This window comes from Chlorocebus sabaeus, chromosome 8 (genome assembly GCF_047675955.1).
Source record: "Chlorocebus sabaeus isolate Y175 chromosome 8, mChlSab1.0.hap1, whole genome shotgun sequence".
Classification (NCBI taxonomy): Eukaryota; Metazoa; Chordata; class Mammalia; order Primates; family Cercopithecidae; genus Chlorocebus; species Chlorocebus sabaeus.
Genome location: NC_132911.1, coordinates 69,981,366 through 69,998,541, shown reverse-complemented (window position 1 = coordinate 69,998,541; position 17,176 = coordinate 69,981,366). Strand labels below are relative to the sequence as shown.

Below are 17,176 nucleotides of genomic sequence, written 5' to 3'. Positions count from 1 at the left end.
TATGTGCATTTTTAAAGAAATTTGCATGCCATAAAATTCACCCTTTTAAGTGTACGATTAAGTAGTTTTTAGTTTATTCACAAAGTTGTGTAACCTTTACTACTCTAATTCCAGAACTTTTTTATCACCTCAAAAATAAACTCTATACCCATTGGCACTCCCCACTCCCTTCTCCCTCAGCCTGTGGCAACTGATAATCTACTTTCTGTCTTTATGAATTTACAAAGTGAATATGTACATTGTTTTTTTTACTACAAATGTAAAATAGTTAAAAGCGTCCAAGAATTACATTATTATCAGTTGGAAGATAGTTTGAAAATTTATGTTTTGCAGCATTTACTTTAAATGATTGTAAATATTTCATATTTCTACTTTTATATTCAGGTAACACTGTTTTTCAGTATTATAAACAATGCTGTAATGAAAATCTTTGTTGCTAAATCTTCATGCTCATCCATCATTGTTTTCTTAAAGATTCCTAGAAGTAGTGTAACTAGTTACAGTGCTAGGTGCAGCTTTAAGTCTTTGATAAACATGGCCAAATTACCTTCCAGAAGTTTGCACCAGTGTTTGCTCAAACAGTGATGTAAGAATCATATAAGTTTTAAAATATAATAATACAGTAAGTGACTGTTCTGTGGTGTGCAGGTCTGTGCAAACCTATGCCCAAAGTTTGAGAGAGCTGAGAAAGTGGCTAACATATCCAGTTTCTCAGAAAGAAGCATTTGATAGGGACTTTCCAACAGAAGCCATGCCTGTGTCTTAGGCAGCAGCAAGACACGAGGGTGAATCCGCAGCAACATTATCCCTCACACCAGGGCTTATACACCATAGGAAAGGGGTGTACGTGATTCAGAAGGAATGTGTAGGACAACTGAAAAACGATAACGTGAAGGTTGTTTTGACCTAAGAGCAAGATTGACGGTAAGTCTGTGCTGTTACACAGGAAACAATAGATAAACTGGAATCTTAGAGGCCTTCCCAGAACAGGTTCATCAGAAGTCAACATGGTAGATTAGCATCCAGATGGAATAGCCTTAACCTCTACAGCACCATATTTCATTTTCTTTATATAGGGTAGTCTCTGCTGCTCAATTAAATGTTTACTTGACTACTTTTGAAAATTGTGTTCTGCCCAACACTTTAGAAACTTTCCAGTGAACATGAGTCATAATTTTAAAATCAAATGTACTTGAAACATTACCTCAAATAATCAAAGCTACCGTGGTACCAGTTTGTATCCCAGGTTCTAAATAAGGGGCTCTTTAAATATATATTAGTCATCAGCAGTGAACTGCTTGTACTATACCCAACTGATTCTTAACTGTTCATATAGTGAATTAAAACTTTCAGCTTTGGCCGGGCACAGTGTTATACCTGTAATCCTAACACTTTGGGAGGCTGAGGCAGGAGGATTGCTTGAGTCCAGGAGTTCCAGATCAGCCTGGGCAACATAGGGAGATTCCATCTCTACAAAAAAAATTTTCAAAAATTAGCTGGGCATGATGGTACACAGTTGTGACCTCAGCTTCTCGAGAGGCTGAGAGACTGGAGGATTTGGGAATTGACAGGAGCTTCATGAATCCATGTGTATTTCAAAAAGTAAACTTAAAAACTCTCTTACATATATGTATATATAAAAAAGCATATTTCAAATATAAATACTGCTGTGATAAGTTAAATCCATTTAACATAAATTCACAATAATGTTATGTTATTTTGTACTTTCCTCAGTCAGTGGATACCAGAAGAAAAAGGCCTGTCTTGTGGGTGTGTACAAACTATTTTGCCATTAAAGGGGGTTTGTCATTCTTCAAAATGTTAAACACCACCTATGCCGGCCATGTCTTCTCTCCTAAAAGTAAATTTGTGATTTAGACTCTGAAACACTTGGGAAAATTTCTGACTGGTTTAACATTGTTAAATGTACACCTGATTATTGATGCAGATGACTGAAAATTGACTATTACGTTGAGTATCATGAGTGCTGGCTAGCCAAAACTTGAAAAGGGGAGCACTATGGTCAAACTTTCACTTGCTAATGAATCTTCAATTTATTTCCTTTTAAAGTACCATGTCTGTCTCTTGCTGTAACTTAGAGAAGCTGGCCATTTAAATGGGAGCAATGGGAACAAGGTTGAGTAATGTCTGCTCTGTAGAGAGGCAGAACTCATTTTAAAGATTGAATCAAGTCATCGATATGCCTGAATATATTATCAGAGCCCTGTGTGTTAGGCTATTCTTGCTTTGCTACAAATAAATACCTGAGACTGAGTAATTTATAAAGAAAAGAGGTGTACTTGGCTCACGGTTCTGCAAGCTTTATAGGAAGCATGGTGCTGGCATCTGTTTGTCTTCTGGTGAAGCGTCAGGGAGCTTTCAGTCATGGCAGAAGGCAAAGCGGGAACAGGCACATTATGTGGCAAAAGCAGGAGCAAGTGAGAGTGTGGGGAGGAGGACATGCCACACACTTTTTAAACGACCGATGAATGAACCCAAAATGCTTACTTATCAACAAGGGGATGGCCCAGACCCTTTCATCAGGGATCCACCCCATGATCCAAACACATCCCACCAGGCTTCACCTCCAACATTGGGGATTCCATCTCAACATGAGATTGGGCAGGGACAAATATCCAGACTGTATCATACTAGGTAAAGATAGATGATTTTAAGGTTTGCAAATTTTTGTTGATGACTTTATTTGGACTTGCAAGAGAATTGGATAAAAACACCTTATTTTCCTGGATTATCTTTATGAATACCATCAGTATCTGTTTTAATCCTTATAACAACTGTGTGCAAGTACCTTCCCATTATCCTGTTGGAGAAAACTGAGGTTTAGAATATAACTTGTATGAAGACTCTGAAGTTAGGAAGAGTCAACACTGGATTTGAATCAGTGATCAGATGAACAAAAGCCATTGCTCCCCTGGTCCAATTTTAAGAGCATATTTGTTTGCATGAATTTCAGACTAGAGAGAATTCCTAACTTCAATGAATTACATGAAAATATTATTTCTTTTTTATTTTTTCATTGTGGTAAAATATGCCTAACATAAAGTTGCCATTTTAACGATTTTGAAGTGCACAACTTTGGTAGCATTAAGTACAATCACAGTGTTGTGCAGTGATCACCGTTATCTGCTTCCTGAACTTTTTCATCATCCGAAACAGAAATTCTGTACCCCTTAAACAATAACTTGCTATTCCCTGTCTCCCCAGCCTCTGGTAACCTCTATTCTACTTTCTGTGTCTGTGAACAAAGTATTTTCTTAATGAGAAAGTTTTGTTGATGTTAGATGATATGGCTTAACTTTTAAATTTCTTTGTAGAGTGTTCATCATAAATGAATTTCTTTTGAACAAGAAGTACCATGTACTTCAATGCAAATTAAGTTATTTTTGCCTTCTTAATTTTTTGTCTCTTCTATTTTAAACAAAGTGTTATAATTACATATGCTAAATACAGAAGGCTTCGTGTTCTCTTACTTTATTAAATGTAAACAAATGGTGTTAAGAGAAAATAGTTTTTTTCTGAACCTTACTAAACGCTTTTTATACGCTGTTCTAGTTAGAGTTCCTTAAGTTGCATTGCTGTTAGTCTTAATTGCCTTTGCAATTAAGCTCATCAAAATGGGTAACAAATCCAAGAGATGACTATCTTTTTGCCAGCCTGCATAAATTTGTATCATGTTCTCTTAGCTGATGGTTATCAAATTGCACATGATTTGACTCAAGCTATTATTTCTTTCTCTTTATTTATTTTTGATTCAAGCTATTTTTTAAAATGAGTGTAGAATGTAATTATTGCTTATTGTATTCCATTAGTGAGAGTTACTGGGAGGTGCTCTATACTTTGGCCAGATCCTTGACTTTGTCGGTTTTTGTTCCATTGACCCATGAGGTTGTGAAAATCCTAAAACTCAGGCTCACCCACTTTAATTTGACCTTGAGTTGAAAGCCAGCTTCATCACTTGTTGCATTCCTTCTTTTAGTGTTTTTGCCAGAATAATTATTTTCTTAACTGTTTGTGGATTCATTTCAGAAGATATTTTCAGTATTTCCCAGCATTTTTAGTTGTTTTCAGTGATAGAGTTGGGTCTCTACACTAGTCCATTGTTGGAAATGGAAGTATTCTTAGAGACTTTGCTAAACAGATTCATTCACTCCACCCAGTTAATAATAATAATAGGACACAGATTTTGTTTTGGAGTCTTTTTTTATTTTTATTTTTTTGTAGCATTTGGGGGTCTTACCGTGTTGCCCAGGCTGGAGTGGAGTCGCTAGTCAAAGGTGTGATCATAGGCCTGAATTTCTGGGCTCAAATGGTCCTCCTGCCTCAATCTCCTGAGTTGATGGGCCAAAAGGGGTTCATGACTCTACCTGATTCTGCCACCGTGTATTTTTGACTAAGTCAGTGTCTGTTCTGTGTCTGTTTTAGACCTGAATGAAAGAATTTTTGATGTTAGCTGCAATAGCTTGCTTTCATCCTCTGAAGGTACTAAAGGAGCAGATGGGGAGATGGAGAGGGTTTGAACCTAATGTTCTTTTTCTAGCCTAGCACCAGAAGAAACTTTAAGCCCTAAAAGGAGATTCTGTTTGATGTTTGTTGAGCAAGAGCCTTCTTGTCACTTTATTTTTATATTGTATTCAAAGTGGCTTCTTTCTGGTTTTAACCTTACTGAGGTGTGAGAGGGAGAGGAATGTTCTGCTATGTATGTGTGTGAGAGAGAATGTTACAGAACCAAAATGGGGCCTACTCACCTGGCACAGTAAAACTAAATACCCACACAGAGGAACATAGCAATAGGTGTTTACTGCAGAGTGCTAAGCAGGGAGGACAGGCAGCTAAATGCTCAAATCCTGGCCTCCCCAATGACTTGCAGGCAAGGATTTTTAAATGCAGGGGTGAGTTTCAGGAAAGCAGAAACTACAGGCAAAATCATACATCAATACAGGGAGATTACACATTGGTTTAAGTTTAAACGTTTGAGATATCTTGAAGCAGGGGCTTACATGTTGTGGGTAGATTCAAAGATCTTCTGATCTGCCATTAGTTAAGGAAGAGAAGCTTTGTTTAAAAATTTACGGTCAGTAGAAAAATGTTAACTGGCTAGGGGGTGTGACTTTCTCCAAGCGCTGCAGGAAGAAACTTAGAACAAAAAGTGAGTTATAAAGTTTAGTTTTCACTGTCCCCTTATCTGGACTCCAAGTGCCAGTGGATCTGTTAGGTGGGGGTCTGAGCCTCTGAAAGACAATTCAGGGACGTATGTTCAGACGTTATTTTTAGTTTCTATAGGGAAAGCAAACATCTCTGGAGCTTTAACTTCTTTGGATATTGTTTTAGGCTACTGTTACCTTCTTGTTCTGGTTAAGTAGCTACCTCTGGGGCTAGCTAGATGCCTGGAATTTCCGTTGAAGGAACTTAAGGATTTTCCTTTGTGAGTCCCTAAAAAAGGGAGTCCCTGCTCTGTCTCAAAAAGCAGCTATCTTTGGGGGCTGCTATTTAGTTTAAATAGTTACCATTTGTGAGTTTTGGCCTTTGGCCCTCCTAGTCCTTTTCTGTCTGTGAGCCTAAAGGTTTTGGTTTTAGCTATCTTCACTTCTCTCCTTGGGTAATCCTACTTACCAGTCTTGATTGGTAGAAGATTACTCCAAGTCCCTCTCTCTAGCCCAGCTCTCTTTCAAGGCCTTGAGACCCATACCCAGCCACGAGTGAACATTTCCACTTAGTTGTCTGTAGTATCCAAACACTTAACCTCTCCTGACGTTAAAACAAATCAACCTCTTAAATCCCATCACATTTCTCTATTCTCCTGTCTACTACCCTAGTCTAGACCATCTTCTCTTCTGGATTAAGGCAATAGCTTTCTTACAGATCTCCCTGAAGAGTGAAGTCTTCCACTGTGTTAATCCATTCCACTCTGGGACCTAGAGTATTTTTTCTAAAATGTGTATTAATCTCCTGGATGAAACCTCTCGGTGACTTCCTTTTGTCTTTGCATGCAATTCAAATTGCTTATTATGGTTGACAGTTTTCATTACTCCTGTGGTCTCAACCCTCTTGTTGCTTCCAATTTAACTTTAAATTCTATTAGTAATTATGCTAAATTTCCTCTGGGAGGTGGGGATGGGATGGATTTTGCTCCTGTTTCTGAAATTCCATTTTTTGAGGGATAATTGACACACAGTTTGATTAATTTTGACAAGCAGGTACACTCATGCAACTAGTACTCCAATCAAGATATTGTACTCTTTAGTTACTCCAAAAAGTTCTTTTGGGGCCCTTTGCCATAGGTTCCCCCTATGGCAACCACTGATCTGACTTCTATCACTATTGATTAGTTTTGCCTGTTAGAACTTCATATAAATGGAATCATAGAGCATACTTTCTTTTTCACTGGCTTCTTTCACTTAGCTCAGTGTTTCTGATATTTATTTATTTCATTGCATGTATTAGTAGTTTGCTCTATCTTATTGCTGAGTAATATTCTGTTGTATGGATATGCCACAGTTTACTTATCCATTCATCAGTTGATGAATGCTTATGTTGTTACCAGCTTTGACTTTTAGGAATAAAACTGGTATGGACATTTGTGTTCAAGTTGTTTTTCAGATACACATTTTAATTTGCATGAGCGTTCTAATTGCTCAACATCGTTGTCAACACTAGATATTGTCAGTTTTCAATTTTAGCCATTCTTGTGGGTAATAGTATCTTGTAGTTACATTAGTTTGCACTTATCTGATGATTAAACATGTTGAGCATCCATATGCATATTGGCTATATGTATATCTTCTATTGTGACTTGTCTGTTTAAATATTTAGCTTGTATTTTTAAATTGGGTTGTCTTATTAAGTTTTGAGTTTTTAAATATGGCCAGGCAGCAAGGTGGCTCACGCCTGTAATCCCAGCACTTTGGGAGGCCGAGGCGGGTGGATCACCTGAGGTCAGGAGTTCGAGAGCAGCGTGACCAACATGGTGAAAACCCATCTCTAGTAAAAATACAAAAATTAGCCTGGGATGGCGGTGCATGCCTTTAGTCCTAGCTGCTTGGGAGGCTGAGACAGGAGAATTGCTTGAACCCGGGAGGTGGAGGTTGCAGTGAGCCGAGATTATGCCACTGCACTGCACTCCAGCCTGGGCGACAGAGCGAGACTCCATCTCAAAAAATTTCTGGATACTAAGTCTTTTTTCTGCCTTTTTTTGGTACAAGTTCTTTATCAGACTTACATACTACAGATATTTTCTTTGAGTCTGTGCCTTTTTATATCTTAACACTGTGTTTTGAAGAACAGAGGTTTTTAGTTTTAGTGAAGTCCAGTTAACACATTTTTTTTCTTTTGTGATTAGTGTTCTTGTGTCTATAAATCTTTACTTAACCCTAGATTACAGATATATTCTCATACATTTTCTTAGAAATTTTATTATTTTAGTCTTTATGTTTAAATACATAATTCATTTTTAATTTTTGTGTATGACATGAGATTGTTAGATTCATTTTAAATTTTATTTTATTCATTTAAAAATATTTATATAGTTTTTCCAGTGTCATGTATATACTTTCCCCTGAATTACTTTGGTGCCTTTGTTGAGCATCAAATTTCTAAAAAAAAGTCTGCTGGGATTTTGAGACGGCATTGAATTTATGGAACAATTAAGGGAAAATTGACAATATTGAGTCTTCCAATCTGTAAACACATGTATTAGTAACTAGGGCTGTTAAAACAAAGTATCAAAACCTAGGTGGCTTAAAACAACAGAAATTATCTGTCTCACACTTCTGGAGGCTGGAAGTCTGAAATCAAGTTGTCAGCAAGGCCTTGCTCCCAGGAGGCAGTTGTCTCTTCTAGCTTCTTTTTAGTGGTTGATAGCAATCCTCGGTGTTCTTTGGCTTATAAATAAATCACTCCAATCTTTGCCTCTGTCTTTACATGGCCTTCTCCCCTGTGCGTTTGTGTGTCTGTCCAAATTCCCCTGTTCTTAGAGGGACACCAGTCATTGGATTTAAAGCCCACACTAACCCGGTATGCCCTCATCTTGACTTGATTACATTTGCAAAAACCCTGTTTCCAAATGAGGTCACCTTTACAGGCACCTGGGGGTTAGGACTTTGACATATCTTTTGGGGGGATACAATTCAACCCCATACTGTGTTTTATGGTTTTCATTGTGTGGATCATGCATATATCCTATTAATTTTATCTTTAAGTATTTTATGTTTATGGTTTTGATTGCAAATGGTATTTAAAAAATTTCATTTTCCAATCATTTTTTACTAATATGTAGAAATAGTTGATTTTTTTATATCAACCTTGTGTCTATTGAGCATACTAATTTTTATTAGTTCTAGTAGCTCTTTTGTAGGGTCTTTAGGATTTTCTACATAGACAGTCATGTTGTCTGCACAAAAGACAGTTTTTTCTTTGTTTCTAATTTATGTGCCTTATGCTTTTTGTTTTTGTGGCCTTAATGTATTTATTGGCTTTGACTTTCAATACCACGTTGAAGTGGTAGAGCAACTTACTTTGGTTGTAATCTTAGGGCAAAAGTATTTAGTCTTATTTTAAGTACAGTGATGGCTATGGATTTTTTTTAATAGATGTCCTTTATATGGTGAAGAAGTTTTATTTTATTCTTAGTTTATTGTTTATCATAAATGACTATTTAATTTTGTCAAATGCATTTTTCTTACCAGTTGAACTGATTGTATGATTTTTCTTAATTCTAGTAATGTTGAATTACATTTATTGTTTTTTGAATGCTAAATCAACTTTAGATTCCTAGATTCTCCACTTCTCATAATTATTTCCTTTTTATATGCTAACGGATTTGATTTACTAATATTTTCTTAATGATTGTTTTATCTGTGTTTATAGGGGATATTGGTCTGTGGTTTTATTTTCTTGTAATGTCATTGTCTGCTTTTGGATTTTCAGCATTTGATTGCCATGTATCTAGGTATAGTTTTCTTTGTGTTTTTTTTTTATGTTTGGTGTTCGTTTAACCTGCTTTGATGTATGGATTGATAGTTGCTATCAAATGAGAAAAATATTTCATTATTATTGCTTCAAGTATGTTTGCTCTCTTTTACATTCCTTTTTGGGGTCTAATTACTCCACTGCTTATGTTGTCCTGCAGGCTTACAGGTTCAGATTCATGTTTTTGTTTGTTTGTTTTGGCTTTTTTTCTCTCTGTGTGCATCAGGTTAGGTAATTTCTATTGATCTTTTCTTATATTGTGTTTTGTTTGCTATTAAGCCCAACTGTGAATTTCTTAGTATAGACACTGTATTTTTCAGCTATAGATGATCCATTGTTTTAGTTTTTTTTTTCTTTCATTGTGTACATGTTCTCCTTTAAATCTTTGGACATATTTACAATAACATTTAAGAAGTCTTTGTCTACCAATTCTATTATCTTAATCATTTTTGGGTTTTTATTGAACACTCCCCTCCGCCCCAATTTTGAAGTGACTTTTTTATTTTTCCTACTAATTGGTAATTCTTGATTTGTCGTCTTTTAAAGAATGTTAAGTACTGTTCTGGTAGGCAGTTTAGGAACTTGCAGATCCACCTGATCCCTCTACGCTTATTGTAAGTTTCGTTAGTGTTTCCAGTAGAGCTTTCTACACTGATGGCCTAGTACTGTGTCCGGAAATGGTGGGTTTTTGGTCTCACTGACTTCAAGAATGAAGCCGCAGACCCTTGCAGTGAGTGTTATAGTTCTTAAAGATGGGGTGTCCAGAGCTTGTTCCTTCAGACGTTCAGATGTGTCTAGAGCTTCTTCCTTCTGGTGGGTTCGTGGTCTTGCTGTCAGGAGTGAAGCTGCAGATCTTTGTGGTGAGTGTTACAGCTCTTAAAGGCAGCGTGCCTGCAGTTGTTCATTCTTCCCGGTGGGTTTGTGGTCTCTCTGGCTTTAGGAGTGAAGCTGCAGACCTTTGCAGTGTTACTGCTCATAAAGGCAGCATGGACCCAAAGAGGGAGTAGCAGCAAGATTTATTGCAAAGAGTGAAAGAACAAAGCTTCCATAGTATGGAAGGGCACCAGAGCAGGTTGGGGCTGGCTGGGGCAGCATGCTTTTATTCCCTTATGTGGCCCCACCCACATCCTGCTGATTGTCCCATTTTACAGACAACTGATTGGTCCACTTGACAGAGAGCTGATTGGTCCATTTTGACAGATTGCTGATTGGTATGTTTACAATCCTTGAGCTAGACACAGAGTCAAAAAGTGCTAGTTAGCTAGATACAGAGTACCAATTGGTGCGTTTACAAATCTTGAGCTAGACACAGAGTACTGATTGGTGTATTTACAAACCTTGAGCTAGACACAGAGTGCTGATTGGTGCATTTACAATCCTTGAGCTAGACAGCCAGTCACAGAATGCTAGTCCTCCAAGTCTCCTCTAGGTTAGCTAGATACAGAGTACCAATTGGTGTATTCACAAACCCTGAGCTAGACAGAGTGCTGATTGGTGTATTTACAATCCTTGAGCTAGACACAGAGTCACAGAGTGCTAGTCCTCCAAGTCTCTAGATACAGAGTACCGATTAGTGTATACACAAACTCTGAACTAGACACAGAGTGCTGATTGGTGCACATATGATCCTCCTGCTAGATATAAAAGTTCTCCCAAGTCCCCATCCAGTTCAGGAGCCCAGCTAGCTTCACCCAGTGGATCCTGCACCAGGGCTGCAGGCGGAGCTGCCGGCCAGTCCCAAGCTGTGCCTGCACTCTTCAGCCCTTGGGCTGTGGATGGGACCCGGTGCCATGGAGCAGGGGGCGGCACTTGTCTGGGAGGCTTGGACCCAGCGGGAGCCCACCGCAGGGGAAGGAGCTCAGAAACAGCGGGCTATAGGTCCAGAGCCCTGCCCCGCCCAGAGGCAGCCAAACCAGGCCAGAATTTGAGTGCAGCGCCGCCACAGGCTGGCGCTGCTGGGGGACCCGGCACAACAGCCGCAGCTGCTGGCCTGGGTGGTAAGCCCCTCACCGCCCTGGGCCGGTGCCGGCCAGCCGCTGCGTGTGCGGGGCCCGCCGAGAGCGCGCTGGCGCCCGCTAGAACTCACACTAGCCCGCCAGCGCAGCGCACAGCCCCGGTTCCCGCCCCTGCGTCTCCCTCCACACCTCCCGGCAAGCAGAGGGAGGAGGCTCCGGCCTCAGCCAGCCCAGAGAGGGGATCCCACGGTGCCTTGGCGGGCTGAAGGGATCCTCAAGCGCCGCCAGAGTGGACGCCAAGACCAGAGACTGAAGAGGCGCTGAAAGAGTGAGGGCTGCTAGCACATTTTCACTTGTCAGTACCTCCTAAGGTAGGGCATTTCTGGAATCTCCATGGACTGTCCCAGATATTCCCTGAGGTCTCTTCTCTGTGGTTCGTTGGGACTCTGAACTCTCCTGTAGTTGCTCTTTCCCTGGTAGTTATTATTTTTCTGGCTTCATGGAGTCTCATCCTGCACATACTCAGCTTAGTATTCAGCCAAAGATTGAAGGGGATCCACCCTTAGACTTCTGGAACTCCTTGTTCTCACTGCTCCCTCCTCTCTGGCATTCAGCCCTACAAATTCCAGGTACCTCAGCCTCCCTGAGCTGCAGTCTCTGTCTCCTTAGCTTTGTGAGACCTCTGCGCTCTGCAGGATTGCTCTGCCTCGCTTTCAGGTTGGGCCACTGCCTATAGGAAGGAGCCTGGGCAATGTTAGGGCTTACCTTGGTTTTTTCCATTCTCTCAGGGATCAAAGTCCTGCAGTACTTGCTGTCTAACATCTGAAAACAATGTTTCATGTATCTCATATTGAAAACTTAACTTTTTAGTTGTTTATATAATGGGAGAGCTAGTCCAGTACCAGTTACCTTATAATTTATTGAACCTTGTTTATGTTTTTCATTGGCTAAGATTTAGCTCACCTCTGATAATTTGCACATGTTGCTTTTTCTGCCTGGGGCGCTTTTCCCCACTGCCTGTACCTAACAAGCTCTTATTCATCATTTTTAAGGGTGAAATTACATTGTGGCATTTTTCCTGGTAGTCTTCTTTGATGTTACCAGATCCTGGGTTAATTGTCCTACTTGGTACTTACAGTACTCTGGATTTACATGTAATTGTAATTACTTGTTGTTATGCTGATTGTTTGTAGCCCCTACAAAAACCTAAGCTGTGTAAGGGCAAGGACTGTGCCTCATTCACATTATTTCCCTTGTGCCTAACACAGTGAAGATCTCAATCTCTGTGTGTGTGTCTCCCTTTTGCAGTGTTACATGTGGAGATGAAGAAGTACTATTCAATTCAAAGTGCCTCAAGTATACTTCAGAAAATTTTTGGACTTCTACTCTGGTTTGGAGAGGGAGGCAATTATGGACAGTTGCCATTCTTTTATTCAGAAGCCTTCTTTTAAAATGTATCCTATTTCTGCCAAGATTGGTGTTTTTCTCCTTAATGTCTATGTTATAATTTATATTTGCCTACAAGTATTGGTCTGTTTATAATACTACTTATAGGTGAAGTTTTTTGTTTTCCCTCACCTACAAATCAGTCTCATTAAAAAAAGTATCTTTCAAGATAAACACTGTAACCACTTAGTTGCCATAGTAGTTTTGAGGAAGTTAATGTGGCCTGGTCTTTCGGGGTGTGGTGGTGGGTGCACTGTCCCATTGAGGAGACTTTGATAACAGTAGCTTTCTTAGAAAGACTTCTTTCATTATTAAATTGAAGAAGATACATCCATGATGTGCTAATCTTATTTATCTTTTGTCTATGGAAAAAGAATGTTTCAATTTTTCATTTCACAGAGTTGTGAGTGATAGCATTTTCAGATGACTAGCACAAAAATTTGTCATGATTTGGTTCAAGTTTGCCTTAAGTTTAAAATTTAAAATTAAAATTGTTGGCCTATAAGCACTTATGAGCTGTCAGTTACAGTACTGTAGAGCCTTAGAACTGGCAGAGACCTTGAAAGTCATTTGTTCAAGCCTACCTGAAAAGCCCCTGAACAGAGACTAGTTTGAGGCAGATACTTACATGATTTTAATTGTAGAAAGTTGTAATAAACTCTAGAAAGTTCTTAGGAAGTAAGAGTCAAATTCTGTTTTTAACAAACTTGTGCCCATGGTCCTACTTCTGCCTTATGTAATTTCCCAAAATAAAGTTAAACTTCTCCTTAGGTTATTTTATATTACAACAGTTTAACACCTGTTCTGTCCTTGTTTTTGTTTCTTTGCCTGAAACTTCAGTTGTAAAACTATTCCTTGTATTGTATCCCTGTCGACATTAAGATATGTCATGTAATCATGTATCATCTGCAGTGGTATTCAGAACTGAATTCATTCTTCTTATGTGACCTGTATTGATAGTGGAACATCCTTGATTTGGAAACGTACCTGATCTCATTGTCTCTCCTAAGATTGTCTTCACTTATTATCTCTCATTAATTTAGAATTTAAACATCTTAGCCTTTTTTTTAAGAAAACTTTTAAAACTTATTTTCATTGTTTTATAGGTATGCAATTTATTTTATATCAAATGCAGTTTTTTAAAATTTTTGAAATTCAGCATACTGACATACCTTTAATTTTTTTTTAATTTTGTAATTCAGCATGCTGATATACCTTTTGTTTTATATGCAAATTTGCTGTGTGTTTTTCTGATCTACACACCAGTAAACTATGGAACAAGACAAGATCCAATGAAGAGTCCTGTTGGTTACTTCTAGAATTCTTCCACTAGTTTGAAGAATTGGGTGGGAAAGTATTTCCGCCCAAATACTTTATCTCTGGGTGTGTTTGTTCAGCTAGGAGTGTGCCTAATTGTAGCGTGGGGCTCTGTTTGTCTGTTTGGTTCTTAAGAATGTCACCAGAGACTTTTTAAGTGCTTTTAGTATCATAAGATGATGTTTTCTGGGACCTGAAGCCTTGAATTATTGGTAAAGTGTCAAGGTTTTTGTTTTTTTTTTACTTCTTTATACTAGGAGGAATCACATGCCATTTTCATCAAATATTCAAATACTACATGACAAAAAGTTCAGAGCTCTAAGTCAGTATTACAGAAAGGTCTTAATTGAATGGCAAAACTCCCATAGTACCATAGCTTTTAAATAAGTTTTTGATAGTTATGGAAGCTTTTTTCTTAGTTTCATGTCACTTAAAATTCATACCATTTGAAGAATAAAAAGCCTTCGTTTTTAGTAAAAGAAATAAACCAAAACCTTACTCTGATTTATTACTTGTTATTAAAGTGGGCTGGAATTCAAAATGATGAGAGCACAGTTGGAGGGTTTTTACTATAGTGTTCACATATTTTCTGTCATAAATTTGGTTATAGTTTTCTGCAGACACTACATTTGTATAAAGAACTCTGTGATAGACTATTTCTGTCCATGGGATTCCAAAATTATAGACACTGATGTCAATGCAGATGAGGTTAGCCTAATTTGGGCAAGAGAGGGACATGCCGAGTCTCTGTATGGATAGCTAAAGGCTATTGCCAAGATTGACAGGTGTCCTGTGAGTGGCAGAGAGCCCCGGGGATAAAATTTTCTCTTGGATTACTTCTCTAAGAAACAATGAACAAAGTCATATTTTCTTTTCTATTGATCATACTCATAAAATAGTGAGGTCTACTTTTAACTCAGCTTTTCTGATATTAGCCTTATAAACCCCAGAAAGGTAAAAAGTTTTATACTTTCTTCTTATAGTATCAGATTCTGTTTTTGAAAATTTTAAGTGTATCCTATGCATTAATTTTTCTAGAATAGTCACCTGATGTATTACTTTGCCATGTTTCGCTAAGGATTTGAGACAACTACGAAAATAGTTAATGTAAAAGAATACATTTGTTATTAGTGTAAAAGAGGTAACTTTATAGAATGATAAACTACATGATCCAACTCCAGAAAAATAAACTTTTAGGAGAATTATCTAAGTTATAAGCATAATATTTATTGTAAAAGAGATTTTATATTAATTTGAAACAGCATTTGTTTTATTTCATCTTATTGAAATTTTATTATTATTAAAATTTAATTATAAATCACCAAGATAAGTAGTCCTAAATGTATCTCAAAATAAGAAAAAGTTTTATAGCCATTAGGTTTATGACACTGAGAAAGTTGAGATTACTACTTTAAGAAAAACTGTGTTGCCTGAGATTTTTGTAAGATTTGAGTGATGTAAATGTGTCATTAGCAATGAAAGCTTTATGACTTTAGGCATAAACTCAATAGCCGTTTCTGTTCTAATAGGAAATTTTCTGATCTGGGGGAGTATTGTGTCTTGATTATCTCTGTATTACTGTGTCAGACATTAGTAGAAATTAGGAAGTGGATGCTGGGGGAACCATTTTAGGGAGCCAACCTATTAACTAGCACGAGAAACGAAAGCCAAGAGCCTCGTCCTGCTGAGAATCGGAGGTTTCTCGGGGCACTTGCAAACACAGTGCAAGTTCTCTTCATGGACCATTGTGATTGCAGTTAGGTTGAGTTAAGGTGAAGCTAGAGTGGTTAGGGCATTCTCATTTCTAGGTTTTAAATACAGTAGAGTTTAAGTCTGATTTAGCAAAAATTTGTTGGGAGTCCACTACGAGCTAGCTATTTGTTATGGATACCATTTACTTCCCATGAAGGGGAGGAAAATAAGGCACAGAGAAGTGGTGATTTGCTCATGGCAGTAAAGCTGGGAAATAAATCTAGGCTTTCAACTTCAAGCCCAGTAGAGTTTTGAGATGGTAGAAATAATCTAGATAGAAATTCATTTCAGTGAGACAACTTTTAGAACTGTCTTTCTTACTGCGTCTTTTTAAATCATCTCAATTATGATTTTCTAAGTATTGTACCAAAAATAGCCATCTTGTATTTGCTTTTCAAAACTTGATTCTTTTTGAGCAGTTGATTGGAAGAGAAATGTGAAGGTGGGAAGGGTCGCATCACTGGGCCAAGCATCAAGATAGTAGGCTGATTTGGAGTGGATAGCCCAGGCCAGAGTGGCAGAGAATGACCTCGAAGCCCGGGGCCCAGGCTGCACAGCCTCTTACAGATGACCGCCAGTGTTTCCCTTGAGCATTGGCCTAAGATACATACACTCTGCTGCTTTGACTCATGCCTAGGCATCCTTCAAGTTTCATTGCTAGAACCTTATTGGAAGGCAGAGTAATCACAGACCTTGACAGTCTCATATTAAAGCTAGTCTCATGGCAGAAATAAAAATGTTATCTGGATTTGTGCAAATATGAGTATTATAACTTGTTAGTTCCATAGCAAGAAGTGAAAAGTTTATGGCCATGTATTAAGAATGGTTTCAAGTTAGGAAAATTTGGATTTACACCTATAAATTTAATTTACACTTTATTTTGACAAGCCTAGAACTGACTTCTCTTTTAAACAAGCTCTTTGTACTGAGGATTAGATAATGAAAATAATATTATTATTTGAACTATTTTGGTTGTTTTGAAATATTTTAGGATCATTTGTGTACATTGATAATCAGATGACGTTGCCTTGTCTTGGACTGCAGTCACCTCCTGAGTGTTTCTTCAGTCAGGCCAAGCTATCTTCACCTCTCTCCGGGACCTCTGCAGTGGTGGCCTGACTGCCCATCCAGCCCCTACCCACCTCCCTATACTTGACCAAAATGGTCTTTTTAAAAAGCAAAATCTGCTACAGTACTTCAGTAGATTGAAATTCAGACAAGACACCCCCAGGTGGCCCATATAGGGCCTGGCCTCTACTCCCGAGGGCTGCAGTGTCATCTGACTCCTCCTCCCTGCACTTGAGCCGCCCTGGTCTTTCTGTCTCTCAGACTTGCTTGGCTTGGTTTTGTCTCACCCTTTGACCCTCACGCCTGTTCTTCTGTCTGCACGATCTGTCTTCCGTCTTCACATTCTTGGGCCATCACACTTCATCTCAGGGTCATTTCAGGGATTCTGGAAGAAGTCCTTCACCTCTTAACTAGGTCAGATTCAGGTTTGCTGGCATTTTCTACCTCTGCTTCATTGCACTTGTTACAGTTACAATTTTGTGTTTATTTACATAATTTGATTAATGTTCACTCCAACCAAATTGCAAGCACCACAAGGGCAGGAACCTTGTCTGCTTTTACTCGATGCTTATATCCCTGCCATCTGGTACAGAACCTGGTACATATTAGCAGCTTAATAAGTATTTGCCAAATACTTGAATGAAAGTTTCATA

General features: G+C 38.4%; 1 protein-coding gene across 4 annotated transcripts in view; it reads left to right on the top strand.

The window, feature by feature from the left end:
• Nucleotides 1–17,176, top strand: part of PDE7A (phosphodiesterase 7A) — a 128,185-nt gene that overhangs the window by 35,379 nt on the left and 75,630 nt on the right. The window lies entirely within an intron of this gene.